The sequence below is a fragment of the Lissotriton helveticus genome, chromosome 1_1 (assembly GCF_964261635.1).
Source record: "Lissotriton helveticus chromosome 1_1, aLisHel1.1, whole genome shotgun sequence".
NCBI classification, from domain to species: domain Eukaryota; kingdom Metazoa; phylum Chordata; class Amphibia; order Caudata; family Salamandridae; genus Lissotriton; species Lissotriton helveticus.
In genome coordinates, this window is record NC_136057.1 from 94,951,249 (window position 1) to 94,967,826 (window position 16,578).

Consider the following 16,578-nt stretch of genomic DNA (forward strand, 5'->3'; position numbering starts at 1 on the left):
GGTCTGAGGGAATGTAACATAAAATATCTCCAAAGTGGATCTTTTCAGAGGCCTGCAGGGGACCAAATCTGAGTTGTGTGGACTGGTATCTTTGGGGGCGGGGCCTTGAGTACACCAGAAGCGGTCATGTACCTGGTATCGCCTTTATTTTTGCAAAGGAGTTTCTCCTTTCCGTTCAGTGATAGGCTAAGAATTGGGACTCTGCACATGAAAAATGACCTGAATTCTGGTCCGTGCATGAGACGCCCCATTCCGGGCTCAGGACCTCTGAGGAATTATGTGGCAGAATCTGTGATTTCAATCCAGGCCCCACGATACTCACCATCCCCTAAGTGTGAGGTGAAAGTGAGGTGTTATTCACCGAGAGTAACATTGCCCTTTTTGATTTCTAGTGCAGACTAAAGTACTTTAGAGATCGAGCTGGGTCTATGTGATGTGTGAGTGCACAGAATATAAGAGGATTTCTGGGTCAGTCAGGGTCTGCCGCTTAGGAGGCGAGGAAGGCAGTGTGAAGAAGACAAATGATCTGTAAGTCAGGTCTGTAGTGGTGGGACGGGTAGGGTAAGGTATGCGGCACCCCAGAGCCTTTAGTAAGAAGTGGTCTTTTTTCTGAAGTGTGTAGGTACAAGTACATAGAACTGGGGGGCCTGCAGGTCAGAGAGGGCAGGCAGTATTATAACATACTACATCATGTAGAACAACGTACAAGGTCAAGGGAGTTTCAAGATTAAGTGTTGTCTGTAGGCAGGGCCGGACTGGGAACCAAAACCGGCCCTGGCAAAGTGCTCGGCCGGCCCCCCGCCCCCTGGGCGGTAGGGGGGCGAGCGCTTTGCCAGGGCCGCTTTTAAGCCGATTTTGTTACAGGGCCGATTTTGCAGCTATGCTGCAAAAACGGCTCTGCAACAAAAACGGCCCCCAGGGCCCAAAACCGGCCCCCACCCTTGCGGCCGACCGGGGGATTGCCCGGTGCCCACAACGGCCAGTCCGGGCCTGTCTGTAGGGTTAGGTGCAGAGTACAAGGTGGTCTGAATTTCAAGCTGGGTTAGTTGTATTACAGTATACAGGATTGGGTGATATATTTTCTAATGTTTATTTGATCTAATATGGGCCACATTATAAGACCTCAGCTGTGTCTCCATAATGTCTCCTATTACATATCTCTCACTTTTTCCTCCCTCTAAGTCAGCAATATCAGCATTTAAAGAAACTCTGCTGGAGGGTGGGTGAAGTAAATGGTGATTGCTCTGAGATATGTGCAATTACTGTGGAGATTTGGCATCTGATTCCCTCAGTAATTCCAGAGTACTAAGATTGCATAAGATTATTGGCTCTGTTATCATGTATGTGCGAACAATAGCTTTACAATATCATATGTATCTTTTGAAGCCCAATTCATCTTTCTTCCTTCTTTATATAGCTATGTGTCTCAGCCCCTCTTTAGACATTTCAGTGCACATTACTAGGACCAAATCATGCAAATTTCTGCCTCTCGGCACAAAATGGTGCCATGCAGGGTGTTGCGATAAGCTGAAAGCATAGCCCTTGAAGCATCTTCCACTTTGATACCGGCCATGAAAAAACCCCGATTGACCAATCTGTTCATCCTCTCTGCTTGGCCATTACTCTGTGGGTGATGCCGACTAGCACATTTATCTTGAATCAAGTTCCATCCAAATACCGCTTCATCTCCCTCAAGACAAATTGTACACCATTATCCGATACCAATTCACACAGAAAACCCTCACTTCCATGTACACTTCATACTTTCAACCAATTTGACATGTACTCCACAAGCACAATGGCAAATTTCTGATGCACAGGAAGCATCTGAAACAGACCTAAAAAATTATTACATTCATTGACCAACATGAAAACCCACTTCTGTCATAAGCAGAACTCTGTATATCATCCTTTTGTCATTTTGCAAACAACTGGTAACTCTCTCTAATGAGTTTTTTCACATCCCTGTCCATGGCAGGCTACCAGTATTGCATTGTCAGTCGTTTGTTGCTAGATATCACACCTAAATGTCCTTTGTTAGACCTGACATCATTGGCGTGAGTCTCCCTTCCATTTTTGACGTATTGCCTCCTCTGTTTTGACATATTGTTGCTGGTTGTATGTTTTGGGCCCTGTGCCACTGCTAATCAGTGCCACAGTGCAAGTGCTCCCCATTTTAAATTGATATACTGATTGGATTCCATAATTGGCTTATTTGATCTACTCTCAGCCCCTAGTACAGTGCACCATGTGTGCCCAGGGCTTGTAGAGCAAATGCTGCTGGTGTGCTTGCAGCACTGGTAGTGCCACCCACAGAAGCAACTTGTAAAATGTGTCTCAGGCCTGCCATTGCAAGGCCTGTGTGTAGTCTGTGACTACCATGTCGACTTGGCCAAGTGCACCCACTTGCCAGTCTCTAAACCTTCCCTTTACTTCATATTAGACACCCCTATGGTAGGCCCAAGGGCAGGGTGCATTAGTATAAGGTAGGACATGCTCTGATGTGTGTAGCATGTTCTAGTAGTGAATTACAGCCATTTTCGTCTTTCACTATTGAAGGCTACCTGTTCTCACAGATTAGAGTGGGCAGGGAAGATTGTTACATCCCAACAATCCTAACTGACCCAGGGAACATGGTAGACATTCAAGTTTAGTATGCCTAAACTCAGGATAATAAAATACATCTTTTGGTAAAGTTTATTTTAATATTCTGTGTTTGCAAATACCACTTTTAGAAAGTAGGTATTTGCTTGCCTAACCATTTGAGCCCGCCTCTGCTGACTTGTGTATTCCTTGTCTGGGTTTGTGTGTGACAGGGCTGGGGAAATTCCAGGAGACGGTCTGGGACAGCTCAGTGGTGATTAGGGAGATTTACCTCCAGATGGGAGGGGGAGAGTGCACCTGGGGCCTGAGTAGGGTTGGGCCTTCCCTCCACAATGCTGGCTCCACCCCCTGTGGCGTGTCTGATGTCTCTGCCCTGCACAGTGAAAGGAGAAGGGGAATGTTGTCAACAGAGTACTCCAGAGCTGCATCTTCCCTCCCCTGTGCTGGCTCCACCTCCTGTGGGGGGGTCTGTTGCTTCTGCCCTGCACAGTGAAAGGAAGAGAAGAGTCATGTAAACACAGTGCTCAGGAACTGGTTTAAACTAGGCAGCGGCCTCTCTGCCTTCAGAGAACAAAGGACGTTTTGGTATCAATATTGGGACCCAGTCCCACAGACTTTAGATCACTTCTGGAACAAGAAACCTTTCTGCCAAGGAGAAGAACCAAGGAAGCTGCAGGAGTTTGGACTGCCCCTCTGCCAGCGTGCTGTTTGCTGGGTTGGCCTGCAGTGATTGCTTCATCGCCAAGGGAAAGGAGAAGGAACTTTGTAAGGACTTTCATCTATAGAATATTCTCCAAGGGCTTGAACTGTGCTCGCCTCCTGCTTAAGTCTCAGGGCCAAAAGACTTCACCTCCAGCTCCCTCCTGAATTTCCTTGCTGGGAATTCTGACTCCAGTCACTTGCGTGCCGCTGGGAGCTGGAAGCGCGATGCATCGAGAAGAAGCGTGTCACCGCCGCAGCTGAAATCATCGCAACGCCGGAGAAGCGAGAGTTTGTCGTATCTCCCTGAAAGCGTGTGTTCATCGAAGCTGTCTGCTGTCGCATCGCCGGAGAAGCGGGACGCATCGAGAGAGCTGTCATCGCATCGCCGGAGAAGCGCATCGCAGGGCCTGTCACGGCTCCAAAGTACAGAGTCGTCGCAAGGCTGCCAGGGCGTCATCGCATCGCCGCATCAAGGGCGCCATCTTCTTGCATCGCAACTGGATAATCGCATCGGCATCGCATCGCATCAAGGCGCCATCTTGCGCACCGCACAAGGTCGAGAATCAACGCATCACCTCCGTACCGGTAAGGCTCACGACGAGTCCCCTACTCTGCGCAAGCATTGAGGAAGGACGCAACCGTTCCCCGGGTCACGGAACCGACGCATCTCCCCTTTTGCGAGCCTTTTGTTCACCTTGCATACCGCATCCAAGAACTTTGTTGAGAACTTTGTCGCACTTACCATCAACTTGAATTAGGAGACTTTTATCATCTTTTAAGTAATCTTTAGTATAGTATTGTGGATTTTTGTCGTTTGTGGTCTTGTATTTAAGTCTATATAAAAAATACCTATTTTTATAAAACCTGTGTTGTGTCCATCTGTGGTGCTATCACTGTATTACTGTGTATATTCACAAATGCTTAACACACTGCATCTGAGATAAGCCTGTCTGCTCGTGCCAAGCTACCAAGGGGGTGAGCAGGGGTTATTAAGGAGAGTAATCCCCTTATCCTGACTTAGAAGTAAGGGTCCCTATTTGGACAAAGGTGATAACCATTGCCAACTAGAGACCCCCAGATCTAACATTGGTGGTCAGCGGTGAGGATTTGAACTTTGCATTTGTGTTTCATATACAGTAATTGGTGCACACTACTAGTGAGTGCAGACCAAACGGGACCACATACTTTTTTTTTAAAATCCTTTTTCCTTAGAACTGTTATTTTTCCTAAAGACTCCCAATTCTTACTACCATGAGTAAAGAAGCATCTGTTGCATCTATGGATCTTGATTTTGAGGAAGAGAGGTTGGAAACCTACACTGTGAAACAGCTCAAGTATCTCGCAGGAAATTGAAAGTTGCTACACCAGGCATTTCTAATAAGGAAGACTACCAAAAGGCGCTGAGGACCTGGGTAGAAGCCAGAAATGTCCCTGATCTTGTTGTGGAGCCTGTTGGAGATGCAGATGGGCAAATTGATGTGATAGAATTACCTGCCAGGGTAGGGGTACCGTCCCCACCTGGCAGCAGCATTTCTTCCAAAGACCTGTCCCCCAGACAACTGGAAGACAGGGAGAGAAATAGAGCACTGAAGCTGGAGTTGGCTAAGCTTAGGATGTAGGGTCAGAGGGAAGCAGAGAATAACAGGTTGTCTTTGGAAAGAGAGAATGAGAATGGAGCATGAGAGAATGTTGAGGGAGTTAGAGATCAAGGCTAAGGGCTTCGAGATCAATTCCTCTGGTGGCAGCGCACCATCTGTGCCTTCAGAAGGCAGGGTACATATTCCCAAGGATGTCATCAAAGATTTTCACAAAGGTGAAGATATTGGTCAGTGGTTTGCAGCCTATGAGATAGCAATGTTGGCCCACCGGGTCGCTGAAAAGGATTGGGGAGCGGGGTTGTGGGGCCGCTTTGTCACTGAAGGTAGGGACACTTTGTTAGACCTACCCACAGAGCATAGGATGTCTTATAGCCACATGAAGGAAGCACTGATGACAAGGTATGGGTTAACTCCAGAGCTCTATAGACAGAGGTTCAGGAATTGTAAGAAACTGGAGGGAACCACTTGGGTAGAATATGTGTCTTTCTTTTGCAGAGCCATGGATGGTTGGGTGAGGGGTAGCAATGTTGATAATTTTTCAGCTCTCTATGATTTGATTGCCAGGGAGCACTTATCTGCTAATTGTTTTCCAGAGCTACGCCAGCACCTTGTTGATAGCAAGTTGACTAATCCTAGAAAGCTTGCTGAGGAGGCGGACCGCTGGGTCAGTACCAGGGTCCACAGGGGTCTTGTGGGAGACTCCACCAAGGGTGGGCAGGGTCCCCAGCAGAAGAGTGGGGGGGACAAGGGTAAACAGAGGGAGTTCCAAAAAGGTCCCCAAAGTAATTCCCAAGGGAACCAGGGTAAGGGTTCCAAGCCTCCCCCTGAAAAGAAGTCAGGACCCCCAACAGGTAAACCTGTTCCTAGAGGGCCTGTTACCTGATTTCAGTGTAAGCAGGTGGGACACCGTTGGTATGATCCCCAGTGTCCTCAGAAAGGACAGTATGTGCCACCCCGTGCACCACCCCGTCAGATGGCCAGTGTAGCCCTGGGTGGGGAGGAGATGGGTGCTAAAGGTGGGTGGGGTCCCGCAGAAATGTCCCTTGTCTCATTAGGAGATTTTGAGATGGTCCCTAAAACTCAGCTGCCTGATAACACTAAAAAATACAGGCAGTGGGTGACCATCAATGGCCATAGAGTGGAGGCTCTCAGAGACACAGGAGCAAGTGTGACAGCTGTCAAGTGTCACCTGGTCTCTGAAGAGCAGGTAGTCCCTCATGCATTCTTCCCAGTTGTTGCCGCTGACAACACAGAGAGCCGTTGCAAGGTGGCTCAAGTTCCCTTTGTGTGGGGGGGTCTCTGGTACTCTTCAAGTAGCTGTGAGGCCATCCATGCCTGTTGATTGTCTATTAGGCAATGATTTAGAAAGCTCCCCTTGGGCTTAGGTGGAGAGAAAGGCCCATTTGGAGATGTTGGGTCTGCCTGAGTGGGCATGTGTGACCACTCGGTCTATGGCAGTTAAGGGTGTTCAAGAGACCCTGGAGTCTGAAAGTAGGGCCCAGGGATCTGCCTTAAAGAGAAGAGGTCAGGGGCGTGGGAAACAAGCCCTTATTGTTCCCATGGTCCAGGAGGAGGTAGACCCTGAGGGGGATGCCCTGGAACCCACTGGTGAGCAAGTTTCTGAACCTGGGAACCTACCTGAGCTGACCCATTGGCAGCAAGTAGGGGTCCCTCCAGGGAGGAATTTTGTGAAGAGCAAAAGAAGTGCCCTTCTCTTGTAGGTTTGAGGCAACAGGCCACAAACCAGGCAGCAGGTGATCAGTCTGGATCACATTGGATCTACTGGGAGAATGGTCTCCTGTATAGCGAGCCTAAGGTTGCTGAGCCTGGGTCAGCCCGTGTGCTGGTGGTACCCCAGCGCTTCAGAGCCTTCCTACTGGGTTTGGCTCATGATGTTCCATTAGCTGGTCATCTGGGGCAGAACAAGACCTTTGAAAGGCTTGTCTCCCACTTTTATTGGCCCCAGATGAGAAAGAGTTCAGATACTTATTTTAGGACTTGTCAAACTTGCCAGGCAAGTGGGAAAAGTGGAAGGAGGCACAAGGCCCCTCTCCAACCTTTTCCCGTAGTCAGTACCCCCTTTGAAAGGGTGGGCATTGACATTGTGGGGCCACTGGAGCCCAAGACAGCCATGGGCAACAGGTTTATCCTGGTCTTGGTGGACCATGCTACCCGGTACCCGGAAGCCATTCCACTCAGGACAGTGACAGCCCCGGTGGTGGGACGTGCACTGATGGGGATTTTCTCCCGTGTGGGGTTCCCCAGAGAGGTTGTGTCTGACCGAGGTACAAACTACATTTCCAATTATATGAAGTCTCTGAGGAAGGAGTGTGGTGTTACCTACAAGTTCACCACTCCTTACCACCCACAAGGTAATGGGCTGGTTGAAAGATTTAACCGGACCCTTAAGGGCATGATCATGGGTCTTGAAGAACCAATGAGGCATAAGTGGGACGTCCTCTTGCCATGCCTTCTGTTTGCCTACCGAGAGGTGCCGCAAAAATCTCTAGGGTTCAGCCCCTTTGAGCTTTTGTATAGTCACCCGGTAAAAGGACCTTTGAGTTTGGTAAAGGAAGGCTGGGAGCAATCTCCCAGGAAACCTCCCCAAGATGTATATAGCTACATGCTGGCCTTCAGAAACCAAACCAGGCGTTTCAGGGATCTCGCTCAGGCGAATCTGGAAGCCAGCCAGGAAGAGATGAAGCGGTGGTACGATCAGAATGCCACTCTGATTGAGCTTCAGCCTGGACAGAAAGTTTGGGTCATGGCCCCTGTGGAGCCTTGTGCGCTCCAAGACAGGTGGACTAGTCCATATGAGGTGGTGGAGCGTAAGAGTGATGTCACCTCTCTGGTGAACTTGCGGTTTCCAAAGAACCCTATGCGGGTCCTTCATGTTAACCGCCTGAAGCCCCACTTAGAAAGGTCCGAAGTGGGCATGCTCCTAGCGACAGATGATGGCATGGAGGAGGAGACCGAGCCTCTTCCTGACCTCCTGTCTGCAACCGAGCAAGATGGGTCAGTGGATGGTGTCAGCCTCTCTGCCACACTGACCCCTGATTAGCAGCAAGATTGTCGCCAACTGTTGGGGCAATTCTCTGATCTATTTTCCTTGGTTCCTGGTGTCACAGATTGGTGCATCCATGATGTGGATACTGGTGACAGTCCTTCTGTGAAGCACAAGGCTTACAGAGTGACTGACAAGGTTAGGGCTTACATTAAGGAGGAAATCTCCAAGATGTTTGCTTTAGGGGTCATTGAGTCTTCCAACAGTCCTTGGGCCAGCCCAGTGGTCTTGGTCCCAAAGGCTGCCTCGCCGGGTGCCACACCGGAACTCCGGTTCTGTGTGGACTACAGAGGACCCAATTCGGTCACCACGACTGATGCACACCCCATCCCCAGAGCTGATGAGCTCATTGATCGGCTAGGCAGGCCTCACGATCAAGGCAAGTAAGTGTCAGATCGGGCAGGGCTCCGTTGTGTACTTGAGTCACCAGGTAGGAAGCGGCCAGGTGGCGCCCCTACAGCCCAAGATTGATACCATCCTGGCATGGGAACCCCCAAAGACTCAGACACAGGTGAGAGCCTTTTTAGGACTCACAGGGTACTACAGGAGGTTTGTCAACAGGTATGGCAACATTGTTGCACCTTTGACTGAGCTGACTTCCAGGAAGCAGCCCAAGAAAGTGAACTGGACTGACACCTGTCAGACAGCTTTTGATGCCCTGAAGACTGCCATGTGCACAGCACCTGTGCTTCAGGCACCCAACTTCTCAAAAGAATTCATTGTACAGACAGACGCTTCAGAGCATGGTGTGGGGGCTGTTCTATCACAGATTACTGAAGAGGGCTTTGACCAACCTGTAGCCTTCATCAGTAGGAGGTTACTTCCACGGGAACAGAGGTGGAGTGCAATTGAGCGTGAGGCATTTGCTGTGGTTTGGGCACTGAAGAAGTTGAGACCATACTTGTTTGGGACTCACTTCCGGGTTCAGACTGACCACAGGCCCCTCAGATGGCTGATGCAGAAGAGGAGTGAGAACCTAAAGTTGTTGAGGTGGTCCATCTCCCTACAGGGTATGGACTTTACGGTGGAACACCGCCCTGGTACAGAACACGCCAACGCTGATGGTCTGTCCAGATTTTTCCGCCTTAGTGAAGAGAACTCCCAAGGCGAAGGGTAGTTCTCCCCACATTTCAGCAGGAGGGGACACGTGTTAGACCTGACATCATTGTGGTGAGTCTTCCTTCCATTTTTGACGGATTGCCTCCTCTGTTTTGACATATTTTTGCTGGTTGTATGTTTTGGGCCCTGTGCCACTGCTAATCAGTGCCACGGTGCAAGTGCTCCCCATGTTAAATTGATATACTGCTTTTGAAAGAAATTCTAATTACAGCACTCCAAATAGTGTATATGCATCAATTTAGGCTCTAGTATAAAGCCCTCAGCACTTGAAAAATATTAGACTGTTTTGGTACAATAGACCAGCAAAATAGAACAAAAGTCCCAGTAGGTAGAGGGGGATCAAGAACAATTCCAAGATGAATTCAAATAGAGTCCAAGTTAGTTATCTTCAATATTTTCTTTATTCAAATTTCATAAAATAAGTTCTCCCAGCACGTAAACCGCCAACACGTGTTTCGTCTCACACAGAGACTTCATCAAGGCATAAATAAGGTGACGAGATATCTTAGTATGCCAGAGTCGAAAAGCAAACTGCAATCAGTAAGTGATAAAACACCATAAATAAGGTGACGAGATATCTTAGTATGCCAGAGTCGAAAAGCAAACTGCAATCAGTAAGTGATAAAACACCATTAAATTTTGGCAGATGGTTTTGGAACTGCAGTATGCGGCAAGGTATGCTGTTTAGAAGTATAAAGGAACCGCACCATCAATCCGTATTCGACGATGTGGCTCAGTTGGTGAAGGGCGGGCTCAAGAAAGTACGTTCCATGTTGCCTGTACGTCCGGTTTGTCGGAAATCAGCAAGCCGGTATTTGAGTAAGTTTTCTTTACGCAACCATGATAAGTTGCAATCCGAATGGTGACAGTGACGCGTCCAAATCGATAAGTCTCCCGCACCAGCAAGCAAGTTCCAAAACCATCTGCCAAAATTTAATGGTGTTTTATCACTTACTGATTGCAGTTTGCTTTTCGACTCTGGCATACTAAGATATCTCGTCACCTTATTTACCCCCCTCTACCTACTGGGACTTTTGTTCTATTTTGCTAGTCTATTGTACCAAAACAGTCTTATATTTTTCAAGTGCTGAGGGCTTTATACTAGAGCCAGCCTAAATTGATGCATATACACTATTTGGAGTGCTGTAATTATAATGTCTTTCAAAATCAGAGGTGGCATGCACATTCTGTGTTTGCCTATAGCACCTTGGGGTAGTAGGTGACTTGGACTTCTTTAGCACCCATGAGATATTAATTGTTTCGATTGATCCTATATATTTGGTGTACTACATGCATATATATTAATATATCTTAAAGAACAGTGCGGATGTTTCCTTCGGGAACACTACTACCTGAAAACTTTGTTAAATTGATATACTGATTGGATTCCATGATTGGCTTATTTGATCTACTGTCAGCCCCTAGTACAGTGCACCATGTGTGCCCAGGGCTTGTAGAGCAAATGCTGCTGGTGGACTTGCAGCACTGGTAGTGCCACCCACAGAAGCAGCTTGTAAAATGTGTCTCAGGCCTGCCATTGCAAGGCCTGTGTGTAGTCTGCGACTACCATGTCGACTTGGCCAAGTGCACCCACTTGCCAGTCTCTAAACCTTCCCTTTACTTCATATTAGACACCCCTATGGTAGGCCCAAGGGCAGGGTGCATTGTAAGTATAAGGTAGGACATGCTCTGATGTGTGTAGCATGTTCTAGTAGTGAATTACGGCAGGGAAGATTGTTACATCCCTACAATCCTAACTGACCCAGGGAACCTGGTAAAAATTCGAGTTTAGTATGCCTGAACTCAGGATAATAAAATACATCTTTTATTAAAGTTTATTTTAATATTCTGTGTTTGCATATACCACTTTTAGAAAGTAGGTATTTGCTTGCCTAACCATTTAAGCCCGCCTCTGCTGACTTGTGTATTCCTTGTCTGGGTTTGTGTGTGACAGGGCTGGGGAAATTCCAGAAGACAGTCTGGGACAGCTCAGTGGTGATTAGGGAGATTTACCTCCAGATGGGAGGGGGAGAGTGCACCTGGGGCCTGAGTAGGGCTGGGCCTTCCCTCCACAATGCTGGCTCCACCCCCTGTGGCTTGTCTGATGCCTCTGCCCTGCACAGTGAAAGGAGAAGGGGAATCTTGTCAACAGAGTACTCCAGAGCTGCATCTTCCCTCCCCTGTGCTGGCTTCGCCTCCTGTGGGGCGTCTGTTGCTTCTGCCCTGCACAGTGAAAGGAAGAGAAGAGTCATGTAAACACAGTGCTCAGGAACTTGTTTAAACTAGGCAGAGGCCTCTCTGCCTTCAGAGAACAAAGGACGTTTTGGTATAAATATTGGGACCCAGTCCCACAGACTTTAGATCACTTCTGGAACAAGAAACCTTTCTGCCAAGGAGAAGAACCAAGGAAGATGCAGGAGTTTGGACTGCCCCTCTGCCAGTGTGCTGTTTGCTGGGTTGGCCTGCAGTGATTGCTTCATCGCCAAGGGAAAGGAGAAGGAACTTTGTAAGGACTTTCATCTACAGAATATTCTCCAAGGGCTTGAACTGTGCTTGCCTCCTGCTGAAGTCTCAGGGCCAAAAGACTTCACCTCCAGCTCCCTCCTGAATTTCCTTGCTGGGAATTCTGACTCCAGTCACTTGCGTGCCGCTGGGAGCTGGAAGCGCGATGCATCGAGAAGAAGCGTGTCGCCGCCGCAGTTGAAATCATCGCAACGCCGGAGAAGCGAGAGTTCGTCGCATCTCCCTGAAAGCATGTGTTCATCGAAGCTGTCTGCTGTCGCATCGCCGGAGAAGCGAGATGCATCGAGAGAGCTGTCATCGCATCGCCGGAGAAGCGCATCGCAGGGCCTGTCGCGGCTCCAAAGTACAGAGTCGTCGCAAGGCTGCCAGGGCGTCATCGCATCGCCGCATCAAGGGCGCCATCTTCTCGCATCGCAACTGGATCATCGCATCGGAATCGCATCAAGGTGCCATCTTGCACACAAGGTCGAGAATCAACGCATCACCTCCGCACCGGTAAGGCTCACGACGAGTCCCCTACTCTGCGCACGCATTGAGGAAGGACGCGACCGTTCCCCCGGGTCACGGAACCGACGCATCTCCCCTTTTGCGAGCCTTTTGTTCACCTTGCGTGCCGCATCCAAGAACTTTGTTGAGAACTTTGTCGCACTTACCATTAACTTGAATTAAGAGACTTTTATCATCTTTTAAGTAATCTTTAGTATAGTATTGTGGATTTTTGTCGTTTGTGGTCTTGTGTTTAAGTCTATATAAAAAATACCTATTTTTATAAAACCTGTGTTGTGTCCATCTGTGGTGCTATCACTGTATTACTGTGTATATTCACAAATGCTTAACACACTGCCTCTGAGATAAGCCTGTCTGCTCGTGCCAAGCTACCAAGGGGTGAGCAGGGGTTATTAAGGAGAGTAATCCCCTTATCCTGACTTAGACGTAAGGGTCCCTATTTGGACAAAGGTGATAACCATTGCCAACTAGAGACCCTCAGATCTAACATCCTTCATGGCTCCCCTCTGACAGAATGAACTGTGCCATCGGTCTGCAGTTCACACAACAAATCGTTTTTCTTTTGGCATTCTTTCCTCATGAAATGAATCACTTTCAGTAAAATAGACTCTTCATCCAATTTCTTTCTCTACTTTTGCCCCCCCCCCCCCCACACACACACACACACACTCTTTACCCGGCCAACAAATACTTGCTGCAATACATTCCACATCTTCACAGTCATTTTTTCTGTTCTTATGCTCCACATCTTCCTGCCCTCAGGGCAGTTGAGGCAAACAATCAGTATTTTTGTTCCTCTCTGTAGCAGTATGTTCGACCTCAAAATGATGTTTCAAAAGTTTTGAACGTAACCTCACCAAGCTGGCAGTAGCCTACTGGTGTTCACATTATTACCATTCAAAAGATGTTTAATATCAGTTCATATTCTGAGCTTGGTCCCACACAAGGATGATTTAAACTTTTCAGTTAACCACGCTCAGTCCTACATCCCACACTCAATGGTCGAGTGTTTACGTTCATGTGGTCGCAGTGTGTGTGATGCCATTGCCTTTACCTTGAGTCACTACAGCACCATTTCCAATGCTACCAGTATCATCAGTGATAGAGCACTCATTGCCTGGTAGATATGGACTCAGAAGTGCTGCATTGAGCAGTTTTCCCTTAATCTCTTCAAATGCACCTTCCTGTCCCCAACCCCAGACAAATCAAACATTCTTATTGAAAAGGTTGTGAAGTGGTTCAGCAATCACCGCAACATTTTCAGTACATTTTGAATCAAATTCATACATTCCTGTGAGGAGGATCCCGAGAGGAGGGCCCTGAACCCCCGTTACCTGTCCTGGTAACTTGAGATACCACGGAAAACAAGGAGGCGGCAAGGGTTAACCTGTTGCTCCCGACCTCCTCCTTGTAGGAAGAAGGAGGTGGCTTTACGGAGAAGGACCAATCAGGAAGGCCAACAAGAAAAGAAAAGGCGGAAACGGAAGACGCGGAGAGACCCCATCAAGAAGGCTGACAGGAAAAGAAAAGGCGGAGACGGAAGACGTGGAGAGACCCAATCAGGAAGGCCGACAAGAAAAGAAAAGGCAGAGACTGAAGACGCGGGGAGACCCGATGAGGAGGAGTGTGCATCGAGTTGTAGCAGCAGGATGCCAGAGGAGAGAAGAGGGAAGAGACGTTGAGAAAACGGGATGACGACGGCAATGATAACCAGGACAAAGGAGAGGAGCAGAGCGAGGATTGGTGGATCCCACCTCCCCCAGGAGGTGCGAAAACGCCTCCGCAGCTAGGACGGTGAGTGAACCGCGCCAAGTGAGGGCACCAAGCTAGAAGGGGAGAGCATATTGAGGTACAGGGAGGAAGTCAAGGGGTGGTTGTACTGCCCCAAAGTAAGCCACATATTGTCTTTTCTTTCATGAGGATATTTCCTTGGTTTCTGCCTTTATTTTTCTTTCACCGTTTACCGATGTCTTGGGCTAATACTCGTCTCTGATGATTCTCTTCCTATGACTCCTGACTGACTCGGCTTGAACTACCTACACTGAAAGGGGGGTAAAGGGACCGTTAAGCCCTGGGCCACGTTAAATAGGCGTTAACCCCCTCTTCATGAACAACGTGGTGTGGTGACGGACACAATCCCATCTCCTGACATAGAACTTTTCCGAGAACCTGAGTCTCACCGTCCTGTTTTGTTCTCTTCCTTTCAAGCCATCTGGGAGACGGACAGTCAAAGGGGATATCAGGAATCACCAGGAAACAGGAACACACCAGAAGAAACTCTCCGACCACCCACCAGGACAGCAGCTCAGGAAGAACTCTTGATTTTCTCTACAAACTACAAATAAACCGGAACAATTGATAAACACCTAAAGTCTCCTAGCTTCTATTTCTGCCCATCCCTTCCACAATTCCCTTAAACTCAAGTTGTTGGTCACAGTGTTTTGGAGCAGGTATTTCAGTGACTGTCAACAGGCCTGGCCATATTGAAATCTCTTTAGCTGAAACCACATGCCCAACATTTTCAACCAACCATACATTTATCACTTTTTTAAATCTCAATCTTCTTTTCAGGAAGGCTCTCAAGACTTTCTAAGTGTACGCTTATGCTTATCTAAATCTTTGCCGAAAATCAAAGCATTGTTTTGGAAAACCAAAACTTCTGCGAGACCATTCACCTCCTCTGCCATCCTCCTTTGGAACATGGCTGCTGCAGGGGCCAGACCAGATGGCATCGTGTGAAACTGATATACTCCATCAAGAGCCACAAATGTCCTCATATGTCTTGACTCCTTCCTCAATAGCACTTGATGATACCATGAGGCCATATCCAATTTTGAGAATATTTTTGCTCCAGCAAGTGTTGTCATTTCACCTATTATGGGTAAATGATGATGTGGGAAAGCTCTCTTTTTGTATGGTGACCCCCACACTTTTTTCCCAGTGCTGATGGATTTGACTCTGAAAGTGCACCGAGACCTGCTAACCAGACCCCTGAGCCAGTGCTCACACCCAAACAGTTACATGTGAATTGGGAACCCCAGTTGGCAAAGACTTTAACCCTCGTACAAGTCACTGGTATGTGGTACCTGTGGAACACAGGGCAGGGCCATTAAAGGGATCATTAGGGCCTGAAGCTCTGTTTGTGCCACCCTGAGTGACCCAACTAATCAGATGTTAGCAGTTCTGCCATTACAGACTGCGGAAACAGTGCAAACTTCTCAAACTCAACTTTGTTTTCCATGGCATCTTTCTATCTCTGTCTCTATTGGACTTTTCTGCTGTCGTCCTCTATCTTTTCCACTAATTTTGCATCTCTATCTTTCCATAACTTGCCTCTGCCTCTCTCTGTGCCCCAGAATCTCTGTATTTTTCACTGCGCCCGTGTCTGCCTCTTTTCTGCTTTTCCACTCTCTCTCTTCCACTGATGGTGTCTACCTCTTTCAACGCCCCAGTCTCTGCCTCTCTCTTTAGCTTTCATTTATGGCCGTGGCGTATCCTGCCAGAACCAAAAACAAATCATAGAAATATTTCCTTGCAGTTAAACGGCACTCCCATGCAACAACTTCACGTCGCACAAACGAAAACACGATGGGTTAGTTCCACCAAATGAGAAGAATATCCTCTTATCAAAATCCGGGCCTATTTATAATTCTTGGTCTGTGGATTTGGCACTTTATTTTGTAAAAAATTAGGACAATAGCAATTTAGTTCAAAAGTCTGATTTGCTTGCCTGAAAAATAATTCTTTTTAATACCCCAAACAGCTGTTTGAAAGCTTTTCCTGTTGAGCGAGGAGAAAATAAAATGTTAAGATCAATTTTTTAAGTAGCTTTTGTAGTCTATGCTGACCAGCATTAGTAAAGCCTATTGGTTCAAACAGCAAGGCCTATTGTCTTTGCCAACGCGTGTTTTAATTGGGCTCTGGACCTGCGGATCTCCACCGATTCAGGCGGGTAGTGCGCGTTGAGAGGTGTGGTGGATCCTCCTGCGGCAAAAATACTATGTTGTTGGACAATTTCTCTCCCAAGAGGGGTCCCCCACAGACCCCTACATCAGTCCCATGGGGTCACGATACCTCTATCCTGACCCCTCGCATCCTATTTACACTTCATTGCCCTACCCCGACATCCATGTCCCAATTCACAAAATGGCAGCTGCAACTTTTCTCTCAGGTTCCAGCCAGACAATCCCAGCTTTGCTGTTGGCGCGTGGATCCGCTCCCAAGATATACATAAATCTTTTTTCTTAAAGAACTGCAAAACTACTGAACAGATTTTCACCAAATTACAAAGAGCTCTTTCTGGGACAAGATCTAGATTTTTGCCAAATGTGGTGTAATTCCATTCAGCGGTTTGGGCTGTAGTCCTGTCGGAATTTGCATGGGGAAAATGTGTTTTGGGACCACCCCACTCACCTTTTTCTTGGTCCCTGCTTGACGAATCACCCCCAAGCTATCTTTCTC

General features: G+C 47.8%; 2 protein-coding genes across 2 annotated transcripts in view; both read left to right on the forward strand.

Moving 5' to 3' along the window:
- Positions 1-16,578, forward strand: part of LOC144755990 (endogenous retrovirus group PABLB member 1 Env polyprotein-like) — a 1,167,430-nt gene that overhangs the window by 909,096 nt on the left and 241,756 nt on the right. The window lies entirely within an intron of this gene.
- LOC144755926 (uncharacterized) overlaps positions 1-16,578 on the forward strand; it is a 51,500-nt gene that overhangs the window by 1,350 nt on the left and 33,572 nt on the right. The gene's annotated exons all lie outside the window — the stretch shown is intronic.